The sequence below is a fragment of the Dipteris shenzhenensis genome, chromosome 33 (genome assembly GCF_047967505.1).
Source record: "Dipteris shenzhenensis isolate YYH24624 ecotype China chromosome 33, Dip_SZ_1.0, whole genome shotgun sequence".
NCBI classification, from domain to species: domain Eukaryota; kingdom Viridiplantae; phylum Streptophyta; class Polypodiopsida; order Gleicheniales; family Dipteridaceae; genus Dipteris; species Dipteris shenzhenensis.
The window spans coordinates 1,514,062-1,520,061 of record NC_141628.1 but is presented as its reverse complement, the minus strand read 5'-3'; positions in this window follow the sequence as shown (position 1 = coordinate 1,520,061).

The following is a 6,000-nucleotide window of genomic DNA, read 5'->3' as shown; positions in this document are numbered from 1 at the left end:
GTGCTGAAACACACAGTACTAGCAATGCTAGATAGTGTTAAATAGTACTAAAAGCTAAATAGTACTACTCAATGCTAAATAGTGCTGAATACTACTAAATGCTAAATAGTACTAAAGTCTAGATAGTGCAAAATGTTAAACATTGCTAAATGCCAAATACTTCTAAATCCTAAATATCCCTAAATCACATAAAGAATACTATTTAGTACTAAATAACTGACTTCAAATGTTCAGCATGTATAATATTATATTACTCTATTGAGGAATAAGTAATAAGAAAAAAAGAGTGAAGAAAATATACCTGCTTTGTTAAAGCCAATGGCAGCCAACCATGCATTTGACACCAATACATTGCATGATAGATGAATACATTGCAAGTTCTCATAAAAATGGAATGGTGCACACATGATGTGGTATGTGTGCAAGCATGGTGCAAAAAGCACATCAATAGTTTCTTGAGAAAATCCAAGCCCACAGAAAACACACTTGCACATTTATTGAAAGGGTAAGTACACACTACTTGTAAGAGGACCCAACTCTAAAAACTAAAACATCAATTTGTACATGGAAGTTAAGAATCTCACCATTCAATATTCACATTCATAGTCGTTGCTGCAGAGCCTCTGGGATGGTGAGTTGGTACTAGATTTAGAACTTTGGGACCCTGACTTGGAGCTTCTCAATCAGATGCTACATGTTGCTCAAAAAACTTGAGCTTGCTTGGTAGTGCTCTCCAACGCTGATTCGCTACCTTTTTGCTAATTCAAATATTACTTTTGTTGCATCCAGTTCTACCTCAAGTTTTGCTACATCCTTCAAGAATGTGTCCTGCAATATACTACCATGTAATAAATTGTCTACTTTACTATGCACCCAGCTAAGTGTATGTACAATTGATTCAACTTTTGTAAGGGCTTCGCCCTCAGTTGCCGTAGTAGCCTCAAAATCTGCATGGAATCTTACATTCTCCTTTGACACTGTACCCTTTCACTCATGGAGTACACCTTCTTGCTCCACACTGAACTTCCGTTGATCTCGTAAACTTACAAGCTTCCCTTTTGCTGTAAGCATGCCTACATCACGTTCATGCTTGATACACGTACTGTCCAAGCTAAGAACGAAGAGAGAGAGAGAGAGAGAGAGAGAGAGAGAGAGAGAGAGAGAGAGAGTACTCACGAGAGAGCGACCTGTGTCAACGTCCTACGAGAAAATTCGAGGTGGAAATTAGAAGTTCAAAAGTTCAAAAATGGAAGCTGGAAATCAAAAGTTCAGAAATTCAAAGTGGAAGTGATAGAGTGCAGGTTCGAAAGTGAAACACCTGAGAGGAGACGCAGTGCATGAAAATCTATGTATGAGCATGAGAATGTGTACGTGAGAATATCTTGTGCATGAGAATCTGTAATCAATAAATATATTACTGCGCATCGATTCGAGAAATCTCTCCATATAGCACACTACTTAGTACTACCACATTCTTGCCAATAGTACATACACCGTAGCATGATTTCACCCAATGAAATCATTTATCAAGCTCTGCGTGGCAAGGGTAATAGGTCCATGACATGAAGATGGGCTAGTGTTTCTTTTCTTAGTGGTTGACACGTTGTGTATTATCATGAGGCTAGATTTTTTGCATCATGCATTCAAAAAGTAAGGGCCATTATGCCATGTGGGACAACTAGCAAGGACACTATCGTGACACCCTAATTTGAATGATACCTCTAGAGTTGAACAAGGCCTATTTGAATGATATCATTACTTATGTTTCAAAAAGTTAAAAAAGAAAGAAGCATGAGTGCATGAAATTTCTTTAGGCAATGTTTGAGTTAGAGCTTGAGAAGTTGAGGAAGTAATTGTGTAACCCCAATTCAATACACGGTCTCATGATGATGTGGGTGAAATTTGAACATTGAGTGAGCTAATTTTTGAATTTCCATAAATTGTACACTAATGATTTGAGACATTTTTCTGACAGTGATTTTGATGACATGTTTCCAGCTTTCTTATCACTGAAGTAAGAAAGCAACACTTATTCTTAGGACACTCGAGCAGGCCATTCGGAGTGCCAAACTGATGGCAAAGTTCATGTTGGGGTCTCACTAGGTGATGCCGCTGCTCGGTGACTGGTGGAAACTCCCATCGTCACCACTCGGTGCTTCTTGGCCATTCCTAAGTGCTATGACTCTTCTCAGCATATGGGAAATAAGAAATAGGCAGGTGTTTCAACATCAGGTCCAGTTTGGTTTCAGAGTTTCGGTCATCATTGCCTTGTGTAAATCCTCCCTGAGAGATTTTGGTAGGTTGTTGTTCAAAGAAGATCCAATGTTGGATGTGGAAAGTACTCTCATCATAGGATAAGCACGACTATTTGCAAAGCAAACTGAATTTTGTACTTAGGTCTTTTGACAACTAAATTAATATATTTGATAGTTTTTATTTAAAAAAAAGCAACAATGAATTAAGTCATGCTCATTATGGTTACTATGATGAATGACATACTAAAGAAAGCTTTGAGTGTGCCTTGTGTCGCCAATGGAGGATCAATTGGAGCATGCAAATACCCCTCACAAAACTAAACTCTGGTTTTCTTTTTGAAGAAAAATAAATCGAAATGCATGTGGATGGAGATTATTTGTGTGGTGACCTTCTCATACAAAGAGTTCTTATTCATCCTCTTTTGTAGGATATATAATGTATGGTAGCATTCCTTGGTAGCTAGATTTAGCATTGTTCGTTCTCCCATTCTTGCGAGGTTACCGATGTTTGAAATGTTGTATGGTAAGCCCTACGGGTAAATTATAATTTTTGTATGGTAAACCTATGGTAATTTACCCATATTTCATATTGGATCAACAACATTCTGATTTGGGATTCCTTCTACATATCACTAAAAGCTTAATGTGAGAAAGCGTCTTCATACCTTAGTAATTCGTAGAGATCTTGTATTTAAATATCTTGGTAGATAGATCATAGGCCCCCTCTCAATTATATAGTTCATTTGGACGTTAAATTGATTGAAGAGATTCAAAAAATTCAAGTATGTCCCCTCAAAGATTGCTTCACTTGCACACATTGGATTCTCTTGTAGATATTGGGAGAGAGTCGTTTAAGGTATGATTTCAATTCATTATTTTGGAGGAAGGTTTATTAGGATGTGAATCGGTCATCATATTGAGCACTTTGTGATGATGATCAACTGGACAAGGTAAGCAATCCGCATCCTTTGTGATGATCAATTCGACAAGAAGTCCCATCGAGTGGCGTACTTAAGCAAGGCGAACCTTTTCGCGGTGATGGGACGCTCTCATCAACAAAAGGTCGCACCAGGAATCGTTTCAGAGCTTGAGGTCCTGCTGGCCGCTCTGAGCTGGGAAGCCAATTTGAGCGACTGTGGCTGTTCGAATTGCATTGTCTGGGGACCCATACAGGAGGCATGCGGATCCGATCTGTGGGAGTGCGATAGGAAAAAGCAGAGAGGAAAGGCTGGTGGTGCGTGGGTGGAAGAGCCTGCTGGAAGCAGCTGTTGTTTGTTGTGTGGACTGTCCAGGAGACGAAGCGATGGGCAGTTTGGTGCGCTATTAATAATGCGAAAGATTCACGAAAATTGAGGCTGGTCATTGGCGACTCTTCGTCTTCTCTATAGGAACGTAAGCAAAACCGAGAGTCCACAGTCCAGACCGATCCCTGAGCCTGAGGTATTATAATCAGGACTGAGGAGGAGATCTAGCGGAGCAAAAGTACGGGAAAGGGCATGTGAAGGGACGTCGCTGATCTCTGTGCCCATGTCCACCTCGCTTCGGCATGATGGCGGCTAGCCTTTCGCCATGGCCATCAAGGTCCTTGGTATTTGAGGGCTAGCTAGCTTTATTAGAATTTAGAGGGCTTCCCCACGCAGGCTGGCAGGGCTATGCCAGCCCCACTAGGAGCAAGATTCCACGTCCCCATGGCTGCTAGCAATGCTGGAGATCAGTTTTTCTGGCATTAGCAAGGGTGTTTGCAGGAGATCAGTTTTTCTGGCATTAGCAAGGGTGTTTGCAGGGATGTTGGTTCAGCAGTCCAATGCCCAAAGACTCTGATTGGCCCATCTCCTTCCATCCTCCATGCCATTTGCTGAGACAGTCTGCAGGATGTAACACTCATTGCATAAGCAGAAATCTCCTCCTACAGGAGACATGCAGGGATGGGAAGTCCTCGAATGTTGAACCAGCAGCCTCCTAGCCTCAGCCATGACGCGGGGAGGCCTTCTTAGGCTCTTCGAGCTCTCTCCATGGGCGCCGATCGGTAGTTGCTTTCAACGTGGGTTAGCATTGAATGGGCATGCAATAGTTTTGGGCTTTTACCCCACAGCTCATCTCCATCTAATCTAACATCTAGACTGTAGTGTGAGTGCTTTAAATAGCACCACACCACCATTCTCACAGGCAAAAAGAGACTTGGGACTCGATTACCAAGCAGCTCGTGCTGCAGACTAACCCCAATAGTGATGGACATCTCCACGTTGTCCACGCCACGCTGCCACCAGTGTTCACAGAAAACATTTTTCTCAACGAATCACAAAACTTGGGCTTCAAAAATTTGAAAGTTTTTCTTCAGAATATGCAGGTTTTTTCGCTAAAATATAAATAAACTATCTACAATTTTGAGATTTTACAAAATTGCAAAAATATTTTTTACATGTGAAAATGAGATTGTGGCAAGTTCATTGTATATATAGTTTACAGGTTTTCTGCTAACATTGGCTGCCACGTGTCGCAACACCATAACAGACAGCGCCAACTGACCAGTGGTCTGCAGCACACCACTGAGCTAGCACCCAACGTGCGACATGATGAGCATGGACCAGACATGCTCCAATCACCACGTGTTGTGCAAAAATCACGTCACCCACACCTACTTGCCATTTAGTGCAATAAATGTGGGTAAAAAGGCATCGCCACCCCCTATCGCCGGCCCTTGACAGTTGGAAAATAGCTTTGGTCGCCCTTTACTGGTCAGGAAGCTACCAGAAAGGCAGCTTGCCACCCTTCTTGAGGCTCCCTCTCAGGAAAGGGCCCTATCCCTTTAACCATCAGAGTTTTGGGTAGTGACGTGCCAATCTCTGGATTGACATGTGACATCATCATGGCCAACATTGAGCACTCGCTACCACACTGTCAATTGCAGAAGTGGTGGTTGTGGACTGGTTTTAAAGTTTCGCATTGGGGACGGTGACTAGGAATAGAGGTTTGTTTGAGAGCGCCCAAGCCATGAGGGGGTGCATCTTTGTAAGCCTGCGGGATATGGGGGCAATCTTATAGGGCCAGTGCACACGTAGCTCCAAATTCGCCATTGGTTGCACATCGTTTAGGCCACATGCAAAATTAGCTTTGTAGCAAACAAGTGCTCAAATACGCACCTTCAAAAATGAAGGTGCCAATACTTGCACCAGTGCGCCATTTCCATTCCACCAAGAGCAGCCAATTTGCATTCACAAATGACATGTGAAAATGGCTTGCAAAGGGGGGGTAGAGAGGGGCTGTACACTCTCAACCGGTAGTAGCTTCATGGCGTGAATACTATTTTGTCCAATGCGCAATTGATCTATGCACCAGTTGTGCTCAAACTTCCCCATGTTCACTGACCCTTATTGAGAGTGTTGAGCAACCTTGGATTTAGGAGCTTGTAGTAAGGCTTTGTGAGTCATAGGTGTGTTTACATTGAAATATGCAAACATTAAAATAGTGCCTAATTCATTCATAAGAGCATGTCCCCATGGACCAGAGTATTCGAAGGAGCTGATTTAGTCTCCCTATTTTTGGACCTGCCGCGATTTTCACGGAGTGAGGCAACAGGAAATATAGAGCTAGTCCAGAGGGTGCCTCAAAGCACCCCTCGGAGATGCCCACTCCGCATTTTAGGTCCTTTTTGAACTCGCAAATGATGCGTCTCAGTATCGAGTCTGTGGTAGCCAGTGCCAAACGGAGCTTGCGTGAAATGTGATGCTCCTGGGGGTTGATCAAC